Source organism: Schistocerca americana, chromosome 3 (genome assembly GCF_021461395.2).
Source record: "Schistocerca americana isolate TAMUIC-IGC-003095 chromosome 3, iqSchAmer2.1, whole genome shotgun sequence".
Lineage (NCBI taxonomy): Eukaryota > Metazoa > Arthropoda > Insecta > Orthoptera > Acrididae > Schistocerca > Schistocerca americana.
This window is the reverse complement of record NC_060121.1, coordinates 443,184,132-443,209,489: the sequence shown is the minus strand read 5'-3', so window position 1 is coordinate 443,209,489 and position 25,358 is coordinate 443,184,132. Positions and strand designations below refer to the sequence as shown.

The following is a 25,358-nucleotide window of genomic DNA, read 5'->3' as shown; positions in this document are numbered from 1 at the left end:
ATATACATGCGGGGTTTTTCGATTGAAATCAGTTTATAGAAACTGTGATTCAAGAGAAAGAAGCCAGTTTAACAGCGTACTCACATGACAACACATGGGTGGTTGTACAAAAGAAGCCTAACCGTGGCACCATGTCGAACGTAAATTAACTTACATGTGCCGACTGCCAACAATCAAGCGGCTATCAAATGCTCTGACATCAATGATTCAGTCCCCATTCGCTTGTCTCGCTGAAAGTGAATGCACTCCCCTAGTGGTTGAATTTCCTAAATTCTGAAACAAGAATTTTTTATTTTCTATCTAAGAAACCAAATACCAGTTTTCGCAGTTCTAGTTTCTAATTTCAAAATTCCCTCAATAACGACGTATATTCAAAACGTCTTTCATTCTCTATTTCATCCCCTTAGGAGTGGAATTTTGGATAATTGCTGCTACTGTTCAAAGATGTAGCTTTAAAAATACTTTGGTAGTTATTTCATAATGATATATTTTCAAAACTAGCCCTCATCCCAAAGTATTAAATTACCAAAAATGCTGAAACACGTATTTCTTTATTTCTGACCGAGAAATCAAATACCAATCTTCGTAGGACTAGCTTCAAAATTGCCTTAATAGCGACATTTCTTTTAAAAAACCTTTCATCCTCTATTTCGCTCCCTTGGGGTTGAAATTCTGAAAAATACCTTATTCGACGTCGCGTACGGTATAAAATCCACACCTTCTCGATATTTCAAGATTTTATCCTTACGAGTTTGGGTTGGACGATGATGAGTAAGTGAGTGAGTGAGTCAGGACATTGATTTTTATACACAGAGATTTATCTTCCTGGCTGGTTATAACAGTGACAAGCTTAACAACAATAAACTACTCCGGGGGGATTTCGTTCATAGAAATAAACTTTTTCGTATGCCATCGAATCAGCATACGCGTGATACAGACTGAAAATGGTCTTGTACTGCCCGTAAATGTCGGTCATATATTAACTGAGTAGAAAGTGATCATCCAAGTCGTCTGATGTGCAGGTATAGAGGGAAAGGTTTTTAGCTCGTAAACATAGTTTTTTTCTATGCCCTTGCATTGACGCTGAAATGAGCCAATGAAATTTCTTCAAGTATTAACATATCCTGCAATTTTAATCTTGACGTCAAATTGCAAAAGAAGTAAGAGCCTTAAAAGGGATGAGTAGCGATAGTGATATATCAGACTGCAAGGAGCGTGTATAAATAAACAGAAAGGGACATGAGGACATGCACCGTTGGATTTGAGAGAATTGATAAACGATATGAAATCGAAATAAACATAAAATATGGTATAGATGGAGGAACTGGAGGACTGAATTTGTCCTGAGCTGCAAAAGGACGTCTCTATGTAAAATCTTTGGCTCAATACTCTTACGGACTTTTCCATTGATTTGTACCATAAATGGGATGACAAGAACTGGGACATTAATTGAATGCGTGCATTTGTTGCTGGATTTATTAGTAGTTAACCCTAACAGCAATAGTTAATGAGGTTTTTAATTTTAAACTGGTGTCTTCGGGAAAACGTGACAGTCTGAATGAAAAAAAGTTAGAAATGTTATAAGAATCAGTACTTCAGACAGACCGTAAAACAATTCAACAGCATCCACGGCACGAAAGGGCTGTGAGAAAAAATTGAGAGTAACATGCGAACCGTCGTCTTTTATCCACTACATTCAAAAGTTAGAGAGAAAACTGAGGCAGACCTAAAAACACGAAGTACCCTCCGCTGAGTAGCGTGTAGTGAACTGAAGGATACAGGCGCCGAGGATTCTCCACAAAATCAGTTATGTACATACAGTAGATAGTTCATGCGTCGCGGGAATCAAGAACCTCGACGATTTTTACTGTTATAGATCTTGATACTGGCGAGATATGACTGCCAGAAAGTCCAAGGCTTCCGAGAATGAAAAAAAATGTTTTTCATGTGACATAATAACAAATGAACTATTTCCGGAATGTTTGGCTTTCCTTGCACTGTGGAACCTAGCTTCTTGCCATATTTCATTATTCTAGGTCACAGGATGTACCCTATAGGTTCTGATGAATGAGTTTGCGAATGTTAAAATATGTATCAAAATGGCCGTATCTTTTTAAAATGGTTTCTAATGGCTCTGAGCACTATGGGACTTAACATCTGAGGTCATCAGTCTCCTAGAACTTAGAACTACTTAAACCTAACTAACATAAGGGCATCACACACACCCATGCCCGAGGAAGGATTCGAACCTGCGACCGTTGCGGTCGCGCGGTTCCAGACTGAAGAGCCTAGAACCGCTCGGCCACACCGGCCGGCCCATATCTTTTGACAGCATGGTCTTAGAAGCTTAGGTTTACTATCCCAAGGACTACAGACCTTAGTATCGGCATATATTTCAACTTGATGCGTGCAGCCAATCTTGTGAAAAAGAGGCCTTAACAGAGGGATGGACAGAAAGACAGTCACATAAAAAGAACAAAAAATAATTTTTCGCGTGAGACTGTGTACTGTGAAACCTTGCATCTTACCAAATTTCATGATTCTAGGACAACGGGAAGTATCCTGTAGGTTTTGATGAGTGAGTTTGCGAGTGTCGAAATATGTGACATTAATGGACGCATTTTTCGTGCTTTGACTTAGCAGTGTAAATTGGAAACACCGTCAGGGTATAATAGACGTTGGTATGTGACATATATTTCCACTTGACACGTTTCCCCACTTAACAGTCAGACAGATATACAGACGGACGGACGGACAACAAAGTCCGTTTTTAGGTACTGAGGTACGGAAATCTAAAAAGAAGAATGAAACTGAACACAACTATTTTATGTACTGACCACTAGTCCCAACATACAGATATTCTTATTGTAAAAAACTAATCTTTTTCTTGTAGTTTCCTCAGAAAGGAGAGACACAACCTAAACACAGAAGGATTCTAACATAACAATTTTTGTAACGATGTAAAATTGTTTCAAACAGCAAACTATTGTAAATTTTACATTCCTAACCACTTTTAAAAGCGCCCTTAACGTATCACTAAAAGTTTTTCTTTCTCTTGTTCCATCTGACTTTTGCACTCTACAAAATTCCCGCGTACCGGATGAACAGCTTTCGAAACGCACCCTCCCATAAAAGTCGGCACATGGAATGGAATTTACGCAAAGCATCGTAATGCGTCGTTTGCGAAGACTAGTAAATGGGATTATATGGCTCAAGTGACTTGCAGTGGACGAGGCCTGAATTTAACCTCTGCTGCAGGATTAAAATTTTCTGTGAGTGGGTGATGTGCGATGCCGAGTTTCTAACTTCGCTCAGTGAGCGCTTAGCGAATTAAATATTCACTTGAAGCGGCGGTGGCATGTGTTTTAACCCTTTTGAATTTGTGGTTAGAGCCTTCTCTCCTACCCCTGTACCACACGACGAGGATCAGAGCTCCAGCTAACCTACTTTATTATGTTCCTCTCAACGGCATCGCCAGCATTATACTCCACATAAGAATGTGTCAAAGTGAGAAATTGACAAGTAATCAATGTAGTTGTAAAAGAAGAGTGAAGGCGGGATGATCTAATCAGACTTAACTGAACAGATTCTCATGTCTTATGGAAACGAGATACATACAGTGATTTTATCTCTTAAATATAGCTAAACAGCGCTTTGAGGATGCATAAATGAGTTGAAATTGAAGCATATGAGTGCAGTAGGCTTTGATGAAGAGTGAGACACTTACGAGAAAACATACGTAACTATAAAGTCGGCAGAGATATCTTTCCATGTAAACCACTTCAATTACAACATCAGTTCACTGAACTGATGTAACTGCTTGTCATAGTTATTAGAAACATTGATGGTGGTTCCAAGGTTCAATTCGAGACAGGATAACTGTTCCGAAAAATAAAACAACAGTGTGTATTGAACGTTAATCTTCTACAACTAATACTTTGTAATGCCACAAACATTCTGCTAACCTGGGGGCAGAGGAACCAATAGATATCAGGTTCCATCGTGTTCTTAAATTTGAGCTAACGGTGTTGAAATGCAGAGGATAACACCATCACGTTAAGGACAGAATATAGCAGAATGAAAGGTGGGTATGTTCGTAATGAAGGAAACAGTAGTAGGACTAAGTGACCATCGCCATAAAAACCTACCAATGTATCCATGAAACATTGGAAGGTCTTAAAAGTCTTCCAGTATCCATAGGAATGTATGTGTTAGATAAGTTTTGGAAACAGCGATTGTTAGGCGGTAAATGTTTTTTGTCTGAATGCTGCACTCTCGATACTGATTAGATTTCTGAACTAACTTTGAGCAGATGTAAACAGCAATTAAGTTTATTTTGGGTTTGCAAATCTCAAATGGTTCAAATGGCTCTGAGGACTATGGGACTTAACATGTGAGGTCATCTGTCCCCTAGAACTAAGAACTACTTAAACCTAAGTAACCTAAGGACCACTCACATCCATGCCTGAGGCAGGATTTGAACCAGCTACCGTAACAGTCGCGAGGTTCCAGACTGAAGCGCCTAGAACCGCTGGGCCACCGCGGCCAGATGCAAATCTCAAAATGGTTCAAATGGCTCTAATCACTATGGGACTTAACATCTGAGGTCAACAGTCCCCTAGCCTTAGAAGCTACTCAAATCTAATTAAGCTAAAGACATCACACACATCCATGCCCGAGGCAGGATTCGAACCTCCGACCGTAGCAGCAGCGCGGTTCCGCACTGAAACGCCTACAACCACTCGGCCACAACGGTCGGCTGCAAATCTCAAGCAGGGTCTGAATACAATGGTGTGCCAAACATAAGATGAAGGTAATTTTCTCATGATGTGACTCTGGCAATAACATAACTACATCAAACATGGACCATACATAAAAAGTACTGTTACAGTATTGTACAGGAAATAAAGAAATACGGAATGAGACGAACATAAAGGAAACTTTTATTCAAAGACCACAATAAAACTGAAGGCATCGCAGCTCATGATGGTCCCCCTGGACATTACAAAAGGCAGGATATGGTTTTTACAGGGTATGAGATCACCGTGGATGCCAATCCATGCTCTGCAACGTGCTCCCTTGCTGTCCACAGCACTAGTAAAGAGTTCTACTCCTTCATCGGTACTGTTCACAACTGCTGGATGGTAGCTGGTGCATGCTGTAACGTAATCAAGTCCACTTCGAATTGTGGGTCTTGTAGTACCAGCGAGAATCGACATTTTCGTGAAGATAAAGAAAAGTTCATAAAAAAGCTATGTGCATAGAAAATTAATTATTTAAAGCCTAAATACCTATGTTCCACGTATTTAGAGATAATGTTCAACTTTAAACACAAAATTTTGTAAATTCGGTTCCATTAATTTTGCTGAAGGTGTGCCAGCATTGTCTCTGACAAAGATTTAAACTCTTTGCTTTTTATAGTGTCTCTGTTTCTCTTCCTAATGAACAGACTTGGAGGAACGTTGCGGTGAATGGTGGTCAAATAGCTTTGCGAGGTTGCAGAAGGAAGATCTGTAATTTCAATTGTTATTTCAAATTGCGTCCTCATATTGTGTGAAATGTCTCAGAATCCAAAAGGTTAAGATTTCAGATACTTTATTTCCTTGGTATTTTCAGAATTAAACTATTTTCCCAAATATTTCAAAAGTTAATTATGTACACAGAAGAGGTAAACCAGCGGACGTAATCATTTCCCTTTTCCTTATAAAACATTTCTGTGTTAACTTTAATCATTCTTGTCGCCCTTTTCTCTTACCTATTCCTCAAACGAACAACACTTCTCAATTTAAATTCCGCGATGTTTCTGTGTCTCGCATTTGATGGGCGTCTCACATGGTTACCACATTTTAAGAAAATTGAGGCCAAAAGTTTATATGCATTGAATATTTTAAACTACCTCTGCCGCAGGTCACGGGGACCAGACCGAAAAAGTTTGCTCCAGTTTTACAAGGCGTTTTTGTGCGCTCCCGCCTTGACAATGGTTGCACGTTTCATGCCTCAGTTAGGCCATTCTATCTTTTGATTATCGATGCTGTGGTTGTCGACAAGAGCATGTAGGGCAAGTCCCATCCCCAGCCTCGGTGTTCAGGCTGCTGAACTACCTCTCTTCATCCGGCGGCAGGTCAACCTGATAGGTCAAGCATGGAGCCCACTCTCCATTCCACGATCCGCGGCATTCCACACCGTTGCTGGCCCTCCTACAAAGCGGCTATTCAGAAACAGGCTGCGAAGACATTCGACATTCAGGACTAAGCAGTTCTTAATGCGGACCACATTTCTTCATCGAGGTTGGAGCCGTTCGACGTCATCGTTACTAAGGAGAGCCAGAATTTTTTTGATTTTTCAGTGTAGAGAAGGAATTTTACTCCAGAGTATGGTTTCAGAGCGATGTTTTACAGAGTTTTATGTGACTGTGTGGTGGTTCACATTGATGGGTCAAAGCAGAGTAATGTAATAGGCTTCGCTGTATTACTTCGATTCCCTTACCCGGTACATTCACAGTGTACATCTACATCTACATCTACATCCATACTCCGCATTGCCACCTGACGGTGTGTGGCGGAGGGTACCTTGAGTACCTCTATCGGTTCTCCCATCTATTCCATTCTCGTATTGTTCGTGGAAAGAAGGATTGTCGGTATGCCTCTGTGTGGGCTCTAATCTCTCTGATTTTATCCTCATGGTCTCTTCGCGAGATATACGTAGGAGGGAGCAATATAATGCTTGACTCTTCGGTGAAGGTATGTTCTCGAAACTTTGACAAATGCCCGTACCGAGCTACTGAGCGTCTCTCCTGCAGAGTCTTCCACTGGAGTTTATCTATAATCTCCGTAACGCTTTCGCGATTACTAAATGATCCTGTAACGAAGCGTGCTGCTCTCCGTTGGATCTTCTATCAACCCTACCTGGTACGGATCCCACACTGCTGAGCAGTATTCAAGCAGTGGGCGAACAAGCGTACTGTAACCTACTTCCTTTGTTTTCGGATTGCATTTCCTTAGGATTCTTCCAATGAATCTCAGTCTGGCATCTGCTTTACCGACGATCAACATTATATGATCATTCCATTTTAAATCACTCCTAATGCGTACTCCCAGATAATTTATGGTATTAACTGCTTCCAGTTGCTGACCTGCTATTTTGTAGCTAAATGATAAAGGATCTATCTTTCTGTGTATTCGCAGCACATTACACTTGTCTACATTGAGATTCAATTGCCATTCCCTGCACCATGCGTCAATTCGCTGCAGATCCTCCTGCATTTCAGTACAATTTTCCATTGTTACAACCTCTCGATACACCACAGCATCATCCGCAAAAAGCCTCAGTGAACTTCCGATGTCATCCACAAGGTCATTTATGTATATTGTGAATAGCAACGGTCCTATGACACTCCCCTGCGGCACACCTGAAATCACTCTTACTTCGGAAGACTTCTCTCCATTGAGAATGACATGCTGCGTCCTGTTATCTAGGAACTCCTCAATCCAATCACACAATTGGTCTGATAGTCCATATGCTCTTACTTTGTTCATTAAACGACTGTGGGGAACTGTATCGAACGCCTTGCGGAAGTCAAGAAACACGGCATCTACCTGTGAACCCGTATCTATGGCCCTCTGAGTCTCGTGGACGAATAGCGCTAGCTGGGTTTCACATGACCGTCTTTTTCGAAACCCATGCTGATTCCTACAGAGTAGATTTCTAGTCTCCAGAAAAGTCCACAATACGTGTTCCAAAATTCTACAACTGATTGACGTTAGAGATATAGGTCTATAGTTCTGCACATCTGCTCGACGTCCCTTCTTGAAAACGGGGATGACCTGTGCCCTTTTCCAATCCTTTGGAACGCTACGCTCTTCTAGATACCTACGATACACCGCCGCAAGAAGGGGGGCAAGTTCCTTCGCGTACTCTGTGTGAAATTGAACTGGTATCCCATCAGGTCCAGAGGTCTTTCCTCTTTTGAGCGATTTTAATTGTTTCTCTATCCCTCTGTCGTCTATTTCGATATCTACCATTTTGTAATCTGTGCGACAATCTAGAGAAGGAATTACAGTGCAATCTTCCTCTGTGAAACAACTTTGGAAAAAGACATTTAGTATTTCGGCCTTTAGTCTGTCATCCTCTGTTTCAGTACCATTTTGGTCACAGAGTGTCTGGACATTTTGTTTTGATCCACCTACCGCTTTGACATAAGACCAAAATTTCTTAGGATTTTCTGCCAAGTCAGTACATAGAACTTTACTTTCGAATTCATTGAACGCCTCTCGCATAGCCCTCCTCACACTACATTTCGCTTCACGTAATTTTTGTTTGTCTGCAAGGCTTTGGCTATGTTTATGTTTGCTGTGAAGTTCCCTTTGCTTCCGCAGCAGTTTTCTAACTCGGTTGTTGTACCACGGTGGCTCTTTTCCATCTCTTACGATCTTGCTTGGCACATACTCATCTAACGCATTATGTACGACGGTTTTGAACTTTGTCCACTGATCCTCAACACTATCTGTACTTGAGACAAAACTTTTGTGTTGAGCCAACAGGTACTCTGAAATCTGCTTTTTGTCACTTTTTCTAAACAGAAAAATCTTCCTACCCTTTTTAATATTCCTATTTACGGCTGAAATCATCGATGCCGTAACCACTTTATGATCGCTGATTCCCTGTTCTGCGTTAACTTTTTCAAATAGTTCGGGTCTGTTTGTCACCAGAAGGCCTAATATGTTATCGCCACGAGTCGGTTCTCTGTTTAACTGCTCAAGGTAGTTTTCAGATAAAGCACTTAAAAAAAATTTCACTGGATTCTTTGTCCCTGCCACCCGTTATGATCGTCTGAGTCTCCCAGTCTATATCCGGCAAATTAAAATCTCCACCCAGAACTATAACATGGTGGGGAAATCTACTCGAAATATTTTCCAAATTATCCTTCAGGTGCTCAGCCACAACAGCTGCTGATCCAGGGAGCCTATAGAGACATCCAATTACCATGTCTGAGCCTGCTTTAACCGTGACCTTCACCCAAATCATTTCACTACTATACTGAAGGCACTGGAGTACGTGTGGCGTCTTCCTGCTATCAAATTCCTCATTTGCAGTCACTCCTTAAGTGCTCTTCAGGCTACTCTTCACGTCTAAGCAGTAGAAAACAATCTTCAGCTGACTCACGATACCCATTTCCATTTACAGAGGCAGCGCAAGCAGGTGTCGTTTTGCCGGGTACCAGGACACGTTGGCATTCAGGGTAACGAAGCAACAGATGCCGCAGCTAAGAATACAAATGCGATTTCTGAACGTGCTGCCACCATGCATACAGACACTTCACTATCAGGTGCGGCTCGTAATTAAAGGATCTGAGACGAAGTCACCCCAAAATATATATTAAAGAAAAATTCTGAATAACGTAGTATAGAACTTAAACTATCAGAAAGCGCTTCGCATTTTTCCCACACGCACTTAATTAATGGAGGTCAATGTTTTTGGAGCTGTTGCTATGTGATGTCAAGTGATGTTTTTTAAAAAGATAATAGCTAGTTGAAGGCTGCTCCTTGAAATACCGCTTAGCTAGATCTAGCAGAAGTATGAGTGCGTGGCTTCCTCGGAATACAGCTATTGTGAACGTCCCGAAAGCTCTGGTGTTTTAGCCTAAGCTTACATGAAAAGGGCATGCACAGGGTTGCTGAAATTTCCCTATCGAATACCTGTTTCTACATATCTCTACTATGATTAATTGTGTCATTAGCGGAAGTTTAGTATTATTGTGTCGGTAGCGTTCGAGGCAGTTTTTTATTTCTGGCATTGGCTGTTCCACCCAGCGTTAGGATACGTTTTCAAATGTCCTGCCAAGAGTGCGCTAGAGTACGGCAACGTAAGTATCACCACCTTTCAACAGTTTCACGAATGATTAGAGCAAAAGCGAGCGAAATACCACTCGTGAATGAAATATGTCCCGTAACTTTATTTTCTTTGCTTGCTGACTGCGTTATTAGCAGGTTTAGTTTTGTGAGAGTTTTACGCATGTGTTTAATGAGTTTTACGTTCTTGCGAATAACAGCAGCATCCACGAATTCGAAAACCACGCAATATGAATTCATTGTGCAATTTATCAACCAAAATTTTGAAACAAGCAGTTAGGATGAAAGTAAAGGATCTTGGTGCGCCCAGACCCGATATCAACGTGAGTCAAAAACGAAAACTATGTACATAAATTTAGACGATATGGTCTGTAGAGAGCAGCGACCTGATGCTGTATGTACAGATTAATAGTCGAGATCGCAGTAATAGTTCTTTATTTACCGGTTTCGACTTATGTAAAAGCCATCTTCAGAGTTTTTGGCCCCCTATGCCCGGTGCTGGCGGTTCCTCAGTTTTTTCGTGTACTACAGCCGTACATTCAAACCGTGGTGTCACGAGAAAATCGAGGAGCCGCCAGCACCAGCCCTAGGGAGCAAAAAATTCTGAAGATAGCTTTTACGTAAGTCGAAACCAGTGAATTAACAACTATTACTGCGATCTCGACTGTTCATTTTAACTTAAAAAACTGTGATAACTGAGGCAAGGATATACATCTAATTTTAACAGAGTAACAGAGCAGTGCACGGTTTGAGAACACAAAACACTAAACCTTTGAAGTTTAGAAACGAAAATGCTAAAAGCATCAAGCATGCACAGAAGGTAACATACGAAACACTAAAGATCTCTCCAAAACTCGTCTTTCAGTACGATTTTCTGTGGTAAACTGTCTGGAAATGTGACGTTGGGGCATAAAGAATCTACCTTCAGATTTTATCTTGATGTTAGCTTTTGATGTTATTTTGTAGTTAATTACAAAACGGAAAGAAGATGCAGTATGTAAATGTTTGGCTAGAGTCTAGAGTCCAGCTCCCCCCCCCCCTTTCTCCTCCCCCCCCCCCCCCCCTTCCTGCAATCTTGTTTGTGGTGACAGTCTGCCCTGTAGACTAGCTCGAGGTCTAGGTTAATTCCGCCGATCGATAAGTGTGTGAGCCTTCACCACGAGCCGCGTCTACCTACTATTGAAGCAGACGGTCATGCTTCTGTGGGAAGAGGAACAGTTAGCGTTGAGGAACAAGAAGTAGCTGCCGGTGAAACGAACGACACGGCAGGGCTGTTCTTCCCTCCGGTCGCTGGGGTGGGAGGAAGTACATAAAACAAAAGGCGCCTACGGATAGTACACCATCCTCTGACGCATGGATTCCTCCTCCGGCAACATGATCTACTAGTATGCAGTACTTGTGTCCATGTATCCGTATGCCAAATTTTAACAGCATTTGCTTTACACCAAGCCATGACAGCTGCCAGCAGCTATCCATCTGACCTGCCCTTTGTTTTAGAAGACGCTGAATCAGATGTGGTCTGTGTTTTGAGATTGTGCGTAATATCTGGTCTTCTCAGTGGTATCTTAGGTAGGAGATTTTATTTTGTTCCCAGGGTGATTGTTTCCTCTTTATTGTGACTGCTCAAGCGGACACACTCCCCTGTAACACTGTTTTAGATGCTTTGTAGTTACATTCCGCGTACGAGTATTTTAATCATTAACTGCTCTAACAACCCTACCACAACAAAGGTCAAAATTTAATAATGATTGTGGTGTTGCTCATGCTGCTAAATACTGCATTTTCTGGCAACAACAAAGTTATTATGTGGCAGGTGTCATTAGAGCACAGTTAATAAAGTCATTTCATGTAATAATGAATAAACTAGGCACTCATCTTTTCGTGTTTCCCACGCTGGTCTCGTTGTAAAATCATGGCTCAATCGTCGAAAATCTAGGTGGTGATGATTCCAAGCTCGGATGCAAAGAGGCCTAGGTTTTATTCTGCTATATTCAAAGGTTTTATAGATGTGTTTCACAAACCATTCTTGAAGATTAAACCTTTGAAAGTTAGCACAATGGTGATGTAAAAAAGTAATCAGCACTCCGAATTTAAGTGACACTTCCTTTTTATTGCTTTTGTTGCAATATCACGTAACACACAAAACATCACTTCACAATACAAAAACACTTGAAAACATCTCCCTCACTGTTAAAGTTCACATTTTATAAGCTGACTACGTTATGCGTGTTTCCAACATGACGTGCAAGACTTTACTTTCTCAAGGTCCGACTCTCTAACTAATAACCGCTTACGCGCCCAAAAACCAGAGTTATAAGTATGACAAAGATCATAGTAACAAAAGAAAGAATACACGTAAGAATAATATCATTGCAACATAAATATATCGATGTATCAAAGTACCTCTACATTAGTGAAATCAAATCTGAATGTTGTCTCAGAAACATGTTAACTACTTTATAGAAACACAGTAGAATGTTGCTGGTATCGAGAGGTTCAGGTGAGCTGCCGTAATGTTTACGTAATTCAAGTACCATTACACTGCCTTGAGGCATACATTTGTTGATGTGAAAGTGTGAGTGTGAGTGAGAGAGAATGTCCCAGAGTGGCTGACAATGATATTTTATATTTTACTGTCTGCTGCATGCTGTTCCCTGAACAAAACCACATTCGCATCCCAACAGTTGAGTACTGGCGTTGCTAACTTCGCTGTTGAGCATCCTATACATACCATCATACCATACCACCATTCCTCTAAAGAAGAAACCGAAGCCCACATCAAGACAATCAGCTAAGTAAAACTTCACACTTTAATACTTGGATATACCCTTCGGTGCGTTTCACTTCAAGATAATGACTAACTCCAGATTTGAGACCAAGTTGTTGAATATGCAGCGTGAAAAGGCACTTTATAATGTGAACCTGATGCAACAGACCTCGGCGCATCCTAGACGTGCTCAATAGGATTTTAGTAGGAGAACGGGTAGGCCAGCCCATTCGCCCAATATTTCCTCGCTCCAAGACACAACCAACCTCTGCTCTTCGATGCTGTCGCACATTGTCATCCAAAAAAGTGACGTCAGCGCCAAATGCACCACTGACGAGATGCACGCTGGGGAGGAATGCAGTGTCACAATAATGTTGACGGGTGAGTGTATCGTGTACAAAGATTTGGGCATCAGTAGCTCATCCAACACTGTGTCTCCCCGCACCGTAACATCTGGACGACCAGAAAGATAATCTTCGACAATGCTGGACATGCCCTCATATCGCGACTTTTGAAAACGGATAATGTACTCACGCACCCTTTTAAGAACCATGTCTCGGTGTTTACAATGTCCAGGGACCACTATCGATCAGGGTGACCCACATTGCAATTACTGTCTTGCAATAAAAGTGTCATTTCTGTTCTTCTCATTGGTTATTTCTTTCCCTTACTGTGTACACTACAGTATACTGTACTGCGCTAAATTATACTATAGCAGTTCTTTATATGTGTGGTCCAAGATTCATGGAACTGTGTTACTTGGTAGTTACGCGAAAGCTGCTTTCGTCCTTAGGTTTTGTACACTAGTTTATGTATGAGGACAGTTGTTACTGTGGTCTTCGTTCAGGACGTTCCTTTGCTACGACTGACTCTATGATTTCGTCTGAAACAGAGTTCCCGTTTGAATATACTTCTCTTAGTACAAATAAAAGAGGAACTTAATGCAGTATGGCATTCTACTGCAAAGTTTGTGACTGATGGTTTATTCCAAGAAACTACATGTTAGGTTTCTTGTCGTCACAGTCGCGAATGTAGCGAGGAAAAATGATTGACTATGTGCCTCTGTAGCTGTTATTAGCCTATGTATGTAATCAAGGTCTTGTGAGAGCCGAAGAATACCACCATAAAGTCTGTAGGTTTTCGCAAGAGTGTTTGCTCGTTACTTTTATTCAGTATTTTTGTAGCAGTTTTCAGCGAGATGAAGCTATGGCTAATCACGATGCCTGTCTGGATGTGCCAACTGTAAGATAACGGATGCTGAGAACGTAATGGTTTCAAACGTGCTTGCCTATGGGGAAGTATAGTCATAGTCCAGTTTCACGGTCGGAACTGTATACCAGGTAAACACCAAGGCACTAGAGACAACGAACACAAGACCAAGATGCATCACATCCGCAAGAACTGATCGATAAGGGGTCATGGCGAGAATGTCCACTGAAATAAAATGTCGCTATGTAACAGTCTTACATATTAAATGTTACGATCCCGTAATGTTATATTAATTCCAAAGCTTCACCCGCCGGTGATACGAGTGTATCACCGCATAGAATGCTTTAATTTTTAAATTTATTGTACTTTGCTTAAGAAACTAATTGTATGAGAACAATAGATGCTAGGAACTCAAACGAGATGAAAATGAAATGCACTTCTTTATAATACAATGCTCGAGCGCAATGCATTCATACAACTAATAGTTCTAACGTTAGAAGCGACAAACTATTTTTCAGGCAAACAAACCAAATTAAAGTATCCTATTCTTCAAAGGACCACGTATTATGACATCACCACAGTCTAGCCACAAACATTGCTTTTATTTGAGTGTTGTGCATGCATTACATACTCTGAGGACACTTGGAGAAAAATGATCGAAAGACCATTCACAGTAACTGGCCACTTAATTCTTATGTTAAATTATAAAGATGTTTTCTTTGTGTAAACCAATAATGCAAAAATATCTCAGTATGTAATTTTTCAGTTAGAAGGGAACGAATAAACACACAATACAGGTTGCAGGCAGTAAATCGCTGATAGGAAAGGCTAAATTCATAGGTGTAAATTTTTAATGTTTTGTTTCCGTTGTAACACAGAGGGCAGTGTGATGTCAATGACGATTTAAAAATGCGACGCGCTGATGACGCAAGGTCTTATGCGTCCCAGTCGACGACGCAGTCTCGAGGCTGGGTTCGGCAGTAGAAAGCTATGGAGAACGTTCGGCAATAGGCAGCTTTGGAATGAAATCGGCCGCTCCGAATCCGAAATACTCTATCTTAATTTATGATTCGCGGATGATAGCCGGTCACACATTGCAGGAACTTTAGCTTTCGATGGATGTTGAAGACGGAAGCGGGCTTAAACGTCACGCTCTGCAGTGTGTCGCGTTGCTGCAGTGAACTTAGACATGTCTAAATTAATTTCTCGCGCGGTATTGGAGTACCAGTGCCTTAAGGAACGACGCCATGTTCCTTCGGACATGCTTATCCGCCTATACCATTCAGCGACTTTCATTAAAATGTCCTCCCCTGCAGGGGATTACAGACTGTGAGTACCAGTACAGGCTGTGACGCAGGAACGACGACATATGGAAATTTGAGTCTGACTGTGAATCGTGCACTAATAGCAAAAGCGATTGAGGCTACCGCTCGCGTAGAGAGGGGAAATCAGAGTTCGACTTCCAGTCCGGCATAACTTTTCACTGTCGTCATTCCCTTATACAGCCGATGGTTGTAGGTATTCGCAACTGCGAACACGTTTCAAGTGATTTCTCGCGAAATAGTAGCGCTAATAAGAAAGTAGACATTACTGAACAGTTTTATCACCTGTTTTTTGGTGAATGCAGAATCATTTCATAACTCTTTATTTTCAGTGTTCATGACATTAGGACGCTTCCGGACACTGAAATCAAGCGTCAACAGAAAATATGATTTCCATTTTATTCGATAAAATTATCTTAGTTCTACTTGAGACATAAATACTTGTCGCCTTCTGTCACTTAACTACCTTATTTTAAGGATTTTATTTACAAATGTTGTCCTATTTTGTAATTCGCATTAATTGATGGGGAACTCATAAAAAATCTAAAGATTCTAGAGGAAACACAACTTCCTGGCTAATAGGCTGTGGACGATGTATAAAACTTTCCCCAAACGTTTCCTCTCCGACTGCGAGAGACATCTTCAGAGGTGAAATGGTGAACATCTGAAGATTTCTCCTGCAGTCGGAGAGCAAACGTTTTATACATCAACCACGGCCAATTAGCCCGGAAGTTATGTCAGTACCAGCCGTGAAAGCTTACATTGTGTGATTTTAGAGACAAGGTGGTCAAAACGTGATAAATGGATTCACAACCGAGCTGAGTAAATATTTTTACTTCACCTTACACATCTTTGCATTTCGTTATCTTCACGAATACTCTATAAACAAAGTCTCCGGCTTGTTGTGGTATAGCCACCAACTGGTTTTTGAAACACTGATTACGGTATTTCACGTAAATTAATCTTACTTTTCAGGTTCCAATTGTGGTGTCGTTCGCTTCAGACACCACGCCGGTCGTCACTATTCGTAGTTCCGAGGTTGGCACCAGTCGTTACAAATACTGCTGCCAGTGGATAAGAGGCCGCCACAGGCTATCATCAGCTCCTTCAGTCGTGTGATCAACGCCTGTTAGTACACAGCCTTTCTCCACCAGTGGCTACAATATAACGGACGACCTTGCAGCACAGGATACTCTCACTGCATTTTGGATTTGACTGCATTTGTATTTGGCAGCTGACTGAGTTTGGTAAATGCTTTTCACGTAACTGTTATTGTGTTTCACATTCTCAGCTTTTTGTCTTAAGAACCCGACCTTTGCTAGTTGTCAAGTGGTACGGAATCTTATCTTTATCCACACATACATACACATAATATGGCCATGGACTTACGCATTATTCAGTAATGGTATACAACTGTGATCTTTTGCCTTCGTTACGGTTATCTTTGAAATAATACTCTTTCTCCATATGGTTCAGACCTTCAGATAGCGGGAGATGGACAGTTAGTTAGTTACTTGTACCGTAAATCAGTTTCACGCTAAACCTTATGATGCTGAATGTGTCAACAAGAAAAACATAGAACTCTTACATACAACTATGTAAAAAATAATTAAAAAATACTGACAAGCATGTCTGAAAGAAAACACACCGTTTACGAAGCACAGCTGTTCGAAATACTTCGAAATTTATTCGCTGACTGCAAATTCCTTGCATAAGCTGCATCAGGTATAGATTTATTATTCAATAGTGACACATAGAAATGTGTGAAATATTTCGAAATTTAATGTGTCACTATGCCGTAGTAGGTCTATACATAATAAGGCAAATAAATTTCGAACTTCAGAAAATAGTATTTATATGGCTACACGCTTATGATTTTTTAAATGAACTGTTAACAATTACTCTACAGTATAGAAGAAATTTTTTAAGGAGATAGCTGTTTAACAATAAGTTTGCTATCTTCCAGAATTTTATTTCCATGAGTAGATTGTCAAATAGTTTGACAAGTGCATATTTCACACTTTTATACGTCAATGATTCATTACAGGGTAAGTCACATCATTCCTCCGTCTAGTGTTATACTTGTAAATACCTCTGTTACTCTCAAACTTTGCTGCATTGTTGCTTAATTTCATAAGTAAATAAATATACTGTGAGGCTGTGATTAATAATCCCAGCCGCTTTAAAAGGTAAGTGCAAGATGTGGATGTGCGAACTCCATACATAATTCTATTTAATTAATTTGGTACAATGAATACTTTTCGCCCAATCTTCGAGTCACCCAAGAGCATTACCCCCATTCAATATCAATGATTTAAAATATGCAGACTATATTATATGCAGACTATATTAACTTACTGACTTCTGTATCCCAAATGCCGAAAATTATTCTTGTGTTAAAATGAGCTGAACGTGAACTGTTTAACAAGTCTACTATACGGTTTTTCCAGTTCAAGTATTCATCACTATTCGCTTCTATGATGTCTTCCAGGTTCCGTAAAGTAAGTTCCCGACGATATCTTCGAACCATGACTTACTACGTCATGCTTTGAAAAGTAAGTTCCCGACGATGTCTTCGAACCATGACTTACTACGTCATGCAGTAAGTTCCCGACGATATCTTCGAACCATGACTTACTACGTCATGCTGCATTTCATAAGTAAATAAATATCCTTAGCAGTGTTGTAGGAAAATTTTACAGTATCATGTTCTTTGTAAGAAAGTATTCTGTATTACATCTGCGAGCGAGTATGGTCGCTGCGTATGTTTTCCTTATAAGGTGCAGGAGGAGGAGGAGGATATTAGTGTTTAACGTCCCGTCGACAACGAGGTCATTAGAGACGGAGAGCAAGCTCGGGTGAGGGAAGGATGGGGAAGGAAATCGGCCGTGCCCTTTCAAAGGAACCATCCCGGCATTTGCCTGAAGCGATTTAGGGAAATCACGGGAAACCTAAATCAGGATGGCCGGAGACGGGATTGAACCGTCGTCCTCCCGAATGCGAGTCCAGTGTGCTAACCACTGCGCCACCTCGCTCGGTATAAGGTGGAAATCCTAAGCTTTTGCAGGGTGAAGTCTTAGTTCAGTTGGTAAGAAATTTGATCATAACAGGGAATTAAGCAATCCAGATATCCAGTCGAACGGATCATCGAAGTAAGTTTGTTTCTGTCAAATTAATCACGAAATAAGTCAGACTGCGGTATAACAGTATTTTCATGGGTCAAAACTCGTAGGAAAAAAAGACCGTTTTCATCAGGGATTTCATTATCCACGCACATTAATTTAAAAACACAGCGGCAGCCGGAGTACTTCCAAAATTTTAGTTTAGGTGTGATACTTTTGCTGTCAAATGTGATTTCTGCTCTATAGAGAAGTTATGCTATTCTATTTTAAAATATTAAGATATAAAATTTCATCCTACTCCAGTTTAATAAATAACTGGGCAAAAAGTAGCTCAGTGTTAAGGGTCTGACAAGGAATGCGTTCGGGAAGACGGCCACCTAACCATCCAGAGACTTGTTTTCCGTGGTATCCCGAAATCATTCATGACAAACGCTGGGATGGTTTCATTGAACAAGACATTGTTGATTTGCTTCCTCAGCCTGAGCTACTATGGCTGTCGTAGTAATGTTTTCTCAACGTGCGACGAAGCAGCATATAGACAAAGAATCAGGGGGTCGCATCGCTGCTTAGCTGCGTTACAATTAGCAAAAGCAGTTTCCGTAAGCGCTTTTGCTTACTTCGATACAAGGGAGCAACATTGCCCCCATTAATAAGCTACTATGTGTCATACTGTGTTAGTGCATGAGAAAAGTGAGGGGAGGATGAATTATCGTAAAATACACCTTATTAAGGAGATTTTGTGCCTTTTGATTTCCACGTTTCCCCACATGTAAACAGATTTTTGGTGATAACGTTTTCAGTACAATCAATAGACTGCAGCATCTGTAGATTAATATTTTACAAACTTTACTCTATCTCATTTTGTGGATGAAATAAATGAAAAACCTAACTGACAGACGTTTATTGAAGTGGGACTCCTCTTTTTGGCAGAAAAAGACTGTGTGCTGCAACTGAAATAATGTGCTATCGACTGCATTGAAGTCCATTAAACCAATGGAAGAGTATCCTGATAGATATCGTTAGTACCAAGGTGAAGTTTTAAATATCGTTCCTCCCTCTGTTTGCGAACAAATATCGAGCTTCCGTTGCTGAAATAAGGCAACTATCTTAATGAAACTTGTTTGAAGCTGAGAGACTCTTCATTAATATTAAGTGGAGAGAATTTCAGCGCACTTCTCTGCTGTCCCCTGTGTACACAATGAACGGAGAATTATAACATGCAGTTAGCAGTGCCAGCAAACACGATACAGATATTCTTGATAAGGCTTGGTTCTTTTGACGTAACTTTAACATGAATAGTAAAAGAAATCTCCAAAATAATAAATGTTTACGAACAGAAAGTAGCTCTCTGCAGTATTGCATTCAAGGAGTTCTGAGAATTCAGAAACCATTGAGAGATCAAAAAAGAAAATCATACACTAAATTTTAAATCAATAAACTTTACCTTGGGAAGCACCTTTTCCGAAAAAAGGACGAATAGCCTGTCTCCCTTCCCTCGGAACAGTTTGTGCATCTCCGCGAAGCAGACCTTACCTGTAAAACAATACAAGACCATTATTGAATGTTAAGGATGTAAAATTTCTTGATTCAAAATAATCAATCTCATTTCACCAGTGACACAATTAAATTTAGGTAATAAAATTAACGTCTATTGTTCTAAGTAACTCCTGATAAATGATTACGGAATGAAAATTGATAATAGTCCTGCTCATTCTGTTGTAATGTAAAAGGTTAATAATGTAGAGTTTCAAGCAAGTCAGAGCATTTAGAACAAGCTGCTGTTGTCAGTCACAGGGTAGGAATATCCACGAACTGAGCATAGTGTGCTGCGCATGTTGCCAACATAAAACTGGGACTTTCCTATATACATAACTGTTCTGCAATTCAGGATTAAGTGGCAGAGAGTGTTTCATCGAATCACCTTCAAACTATTTCTCTACCGTTACACTCTCGAAGAACGTGCAGGAAACTGAACACTTAAAGCTATCCAGGCGACCTCTGATTTGTCTTACTTTATTACGATGATTATTTGTCCCTATGTAGGTGGGGTGTTATTCAACAAAATACTTTGCATTGGAAGAAGAAGTGGGAGATTGAAATTTGGTGAAAATATCCAGCCACAACGGAAAACCCCCTTTATTTTAATCATCGGCATCCCACCTAGGCTATCGCATCCGTGACACTCTTACCCCTATTACCGTCAATTCAGAACGAGCTACTCTGTTTTGAGCTTTTCTGGATGACATCCGTCAGTCTTATGTGATAGGGATTCCATGGTGCACAGCAGTACCCTACCGGAGGATGGACAAGAGTAGCGTAGGCAGTCTCTTTAGTCGACCTGTTGCATCTTCTAAATGTGCTGCCAATAAAACACCGTCATTGGTTCGCTTTCCCCACAACATGACCTTTGCGATCTTTCGAACTTAAGTTATACGTAATTGTAATCCCTAAATATGTAATTGAATTCACAGCGTTTAAATTTGTGTCATTTATCGTACAAACGAAATTTAGCGGCTTCGTTTGGTTCTCATGTGGGTGATTTCACACTTTTCATTATTTAGAGTCAACTGCCTTTTGTCCTTTCATCCGTGCCTCCGGGTTGTGTGACGTCTCGTGAAACACGCTCATGGCTGCTGACAGAAGTCACTCATTCTTATCTATGTTCGCCACTCGAGACAAATTGCACGACAGAATGCTCCAGGGATCTGAAATGTTTATTAGCGGGTCTATATGGATTCTACGCATGCCACACAACAAAACCACTTTAAAAAAAGATGTTCGATAGCATCACATTAAACAGCGAAACAGGGTGAAGCTTCTCACTCACTTCCTAGCAATCCAACGACTTCCAGAATGATTCCGAAATATTGCGACTGTTAACAGTTCGTCAACTGCCTCTTATCGTATTCATGATACAAGCGCTAGGCAATTTCGACACTGTCGTAGTGTGGTAAGACGCACACGTGTTTCAGAAAGTATTTATCTGCTGATAGTATTTATACATTCATTTATACAGATCTAAAGTAGCCAGAATATGCATTCTCTACGACAAGGAACTAGAAGTACACATGTAGCAACTTATCGTAGAGAATGATTATGCACAAGTAATTTTCAAATTCCGTACGAATGAACGAATAATGAAAATATGGTACCACAATTAAGAAAAAAACTCCCCAGAAATATTTCAGAGTGGAATAAATCGATAACTTTCTGCATGTCATTGCTACTAATTCGTTACTTTTCGGCCAACTTCCATACACTCCTGCCAGGAAGCCTTTAAAAGGAGATTTCACAAAACGATCAAAGGCAATACAAAATAAAAATGATGGTATCTCTCCTTTCGTTTCCTTATGAAAAAGAAAATGCAATGCATGGCCTGTAACTCCCGACGCAAAGAAGCGAAATGCCTCATCATTTGTCTATTCAAATCATTAAACATAGTTTATTCCACATATCGAATGAAAATTATTGAGGTTCCCATGGAGTACGTGTACAGTTCCTACGGTACTGTTGAATGTGGTTTACCTGTAGTGGTAACTTACTGATATTCATGGTCGTCGGAGCGCTAATGGACAAATCTTACGACACACCATAGTCAGTGATTTTTCTATCAATATATTTTGGAGACAAAAATTCCTCTTGGCACATGCGAATGCTCACCTCATACAGCTTTTTACTCTATACTGACAAAATAGGCCTAACTTTAAATGCTGAGCCTAGGTAGTCTCAGGATGCATGAAATGCTTAAGAAAAATACACAGTTAAGCTAATGACTTTATGATTTGGCAAAAACTTTCTTCTCTAAGGAGTTCGATGCCAATGAGTTGATAAATTTCCAGAATCGGAATAAATTTACCTGAACTGCCTTATTCACTAACTGTGTACGCATGTTGAGATCGGTATTACAGGAGAGAAGGAGAAAATGGAAATCTCATATACATTACTTCAGGTAACTGTCTGAAATTTATTCTCAAGATTGTTAAGATACCAGCCTCAACAAAGTTATTTTAATTTTGTGAGTCCCACATTTGATGTATGGGGCTCAGTCACGTAAAGGACGCATGAGTACTTTAGTTAATTGGCAATTTTCAATTACGACACTGAACAACTCACGCACCCACATTTGTACGTGGGCATATTATGCTCCGTCAGAGTTAAGTGTATATTTGGAAGAAATTATTCCTCACACATGTGAGACACACAAGCAGCCACAGCTGTCGGCCAAGTCTGTTGACTTCTGAGTAAAATAATACGACCAACTTTTGAAGTGGTATAATCGTTCTCAGAACTTGTATCAATTTGTTTCGATCTAGTAATTCCCAAAAAAATTAGCCATTCACTAAACCAATAGGAATATGCTGGCATAGTTAGACCTCAGAATTGAACCCGTGAATTACAGGTATTGTCTTATTGGAATAAAATTTTTAATGGAACTGTTCCGCAATTTCGGCCGAGGTCTGCCAGCATTAGATGCCTCCCTCGTTCTGCCAACGGCCTTGTCAAAACGGCCAAGTAGTGGAGAGACATTCTGGGCACTTTCTTGCCTTTGCAGTGGGAAAGTGACCCTTAAAAGCGAAAGAATCAGCTATGATAAAAGGCATAAGAATGCGGAAGGCAATGGAAACCAGCACATTGACGAGACATATTGTGTATCAATAAGACATGTGGCTGCCAACTGCGAAAGCATCATATTCTCTCCGTTGGCAAAAGATTTCGGATTAGTCCCCCATTCGGATCTCCGGAAGGGGACTCCCATAGGGGAGATAACAGTGAAAAAGAGATGGTATAAGCAATGAATGGCTAACTTCCTCCTAGTGGTAAAAGTTTTAAAATGGTAGGGACGTTAGAAAAACTGAAAAGGGGAGTGTGAAGGGTCATTCTAGATGTATTGGGGATCAGTGAGGTAAAATGGAAAGAAGATAAGGTTTTCCAGTAAGACGAATATCGGGTAACATCAACAGCAGCAGGAGGTGATAGTATGGGAGTAGGAGTCATCATGAATAGGACGGCAGCGCAGAGTGTGTGTTACTGTGACCAGTTTTGTGACAGGATTATTGTCATCACCTTCGAGAGCAAACCAACGCCGACAACAATAGTTGCAGTAAAAATTCCGACGGACAAGCAGAATATGAAGAGATAGCGAAAGTATACGAGGATGTCTTAAAGATAACTAAGAATGTAAAGCGAGATGAAAAACTAATAATCATGCGGGAATGGAATGCGGGTTTAGGGAAAGGACCACAAAGGGCTACAGAAGACTATGAAATTGGTGGTACGACCTAGAGAGGAGAAAAACTGAGTTATGCAATAAATTTCACCTAGTAACAGTGTATTTCTGTTAACCAATCACATGTGGAAGAGGTATACTTTTGGAAACGCCCGGAGACACGAGAAAATCTCAGCTTTATTACACTGATCACACAGAGATTGCGAAATCAGATACTGAGTAGTGAGGAATACCCAGGAGCAGATTCACTCTCAAATCCCATTGCAATAATGACAAATAGCAGACTGAAGTTTAAGAGAATAGTCAGGGAGCATCTGTGTGAAAGGAAGTGAGATACTTTACGAATAAATTTCAGGGGGATGCGATGGGGAGTTTCACTTGTAAGTATTTAGGGATCAGAATTGTGAAGAAATAAACTTGGAACGATCACACAGATAATTTTGCGGGGAAAACAAACCAAAAACTGTGATTCATTGGCAGGATACTTATAAATTGCAAGAGGTAAGCTGAAGAGACTGCCTACGCTTCACTCGTCAGTGCTCTTCTGCATTATTGCTGTGCAGTGTGGAATCCGCATCACGTAGGATTGATGTAGGACATCGGCAAAGTTCAAATTAGGTCATCTCGCTTTGTATTATCGTAAAATAGGGGAGATTGTGGCAAGGTTATGCTACGCTAATTGGTGTGGCAATAGTTAAGGAAAAGGCGTTTTACGTTGTGGCAGGACCTTCTCATGAAATTTCAATCAACAAGTTTCTTCTCTGAATGCGAAAATATTTCGTTGGCGCCCACCTGCATTCAAAGAAATTAACATCACATAAAATAAGAGAAATAAGAGCTCATACGGGAAGATTTAAGTGTTAATTTTTCCTGCCCGCAGTTCGAGAGTGGAACGGTAGAGAGATAGCTTGAAGGTGGTTCGACAAACTCTCTGCCAGGCACTTAATTGTGAACTGCAGGGTAAACATGTAAATGTGGATCATGTAGGTGTAAAACTGCGAATAAACCTTGAGTAGCGGACGAAACATTTGAAGTGTTCGATGAAAAAAGGAAGCACAAATTTAATAACTTAAGAATGAAGGCAGAAAGGAATTAATGACATTAGCTACCACTGGGAACTGATTTAAATAAATGGAGAAAGTTGAAAATTTGTACCAGACCGGGATTCGAGCCTGTGTCTCCTCCAGAGCATCTGCCTAGTTAGCAGAAGATGCAGGATCGAATTCTGGTCGGCAAAAGTTTTCAAATTTCCCCATTGATTTAAATGTTCACTGGCAGCTAATGTCATTATTTCCTTTTTGTCTTCATTCATAGTGGGTGCAGGATGAAAATGGTGTCAGTTCTTTCGGACATGTCCGAAAGCACCACATGTGTAATTCTGAATGAAGTAAATGCGAAGCGCAGGGCAGCGTTGAAAGACACATGGATTAGATAACATTTCATCGGAATTTCTGAAATAACAGGGGGAAGTGGCAACCAAACCTCTGTTTAACTTCGTGTGTAAAATGTATGAGACTGTCGACGTACCATCAAACCTGGATAAATATTATCCACACAATTCTATAGACAGCAAGTGCAAGAATGTGTGAACATTATCACACGCCCATAGATCCAGCTTTCCTGACAAGAGTAATACGCAGAAGAATGGAAAAGAAAACTGTGGGTCTGTTAGATGACGATCAGTTTGGCATTAGGAAACTTAAAAGCAACTGAAAGGCAGCCCTGATGTTGCACGTACCAATGATAGCAAAGAAAAATGCAGACACGTTAGTAGCATTAGATGACCTAGAAAAAGCGATCAACAATGTAAAATGTTGCAATTTATTCGACATTCTGAAAAAATAGGCGTAAGCTGGAGGGAAA

At 40.5% G+C, this 25,358-nt stretch overlaps 1 protein-coding gene across 1 annotated transcript in view; it reads right to left on the bottom strand.

Annotated features, from left to right (window-relative positions):
* LOC124606783 (metabotropic glutamate receptor 4-like) overlaps nt 1-19,796 on the bottom strand; it is a gene marked incomplete at its 3' end in the record, with an annotated part of 1,427,722 nt that extends 1,407,926 nt beyond the window's left edge. The window contains exon 1 of the mRNA XM_047138846.1: nt 19,713-19,796. The remainder of the gene's footprint in view (nt 1-19,712) is intronic.
* Between the last annotated feature and the right edge of the window lie 5,562 nt (nt 19,797-25,358).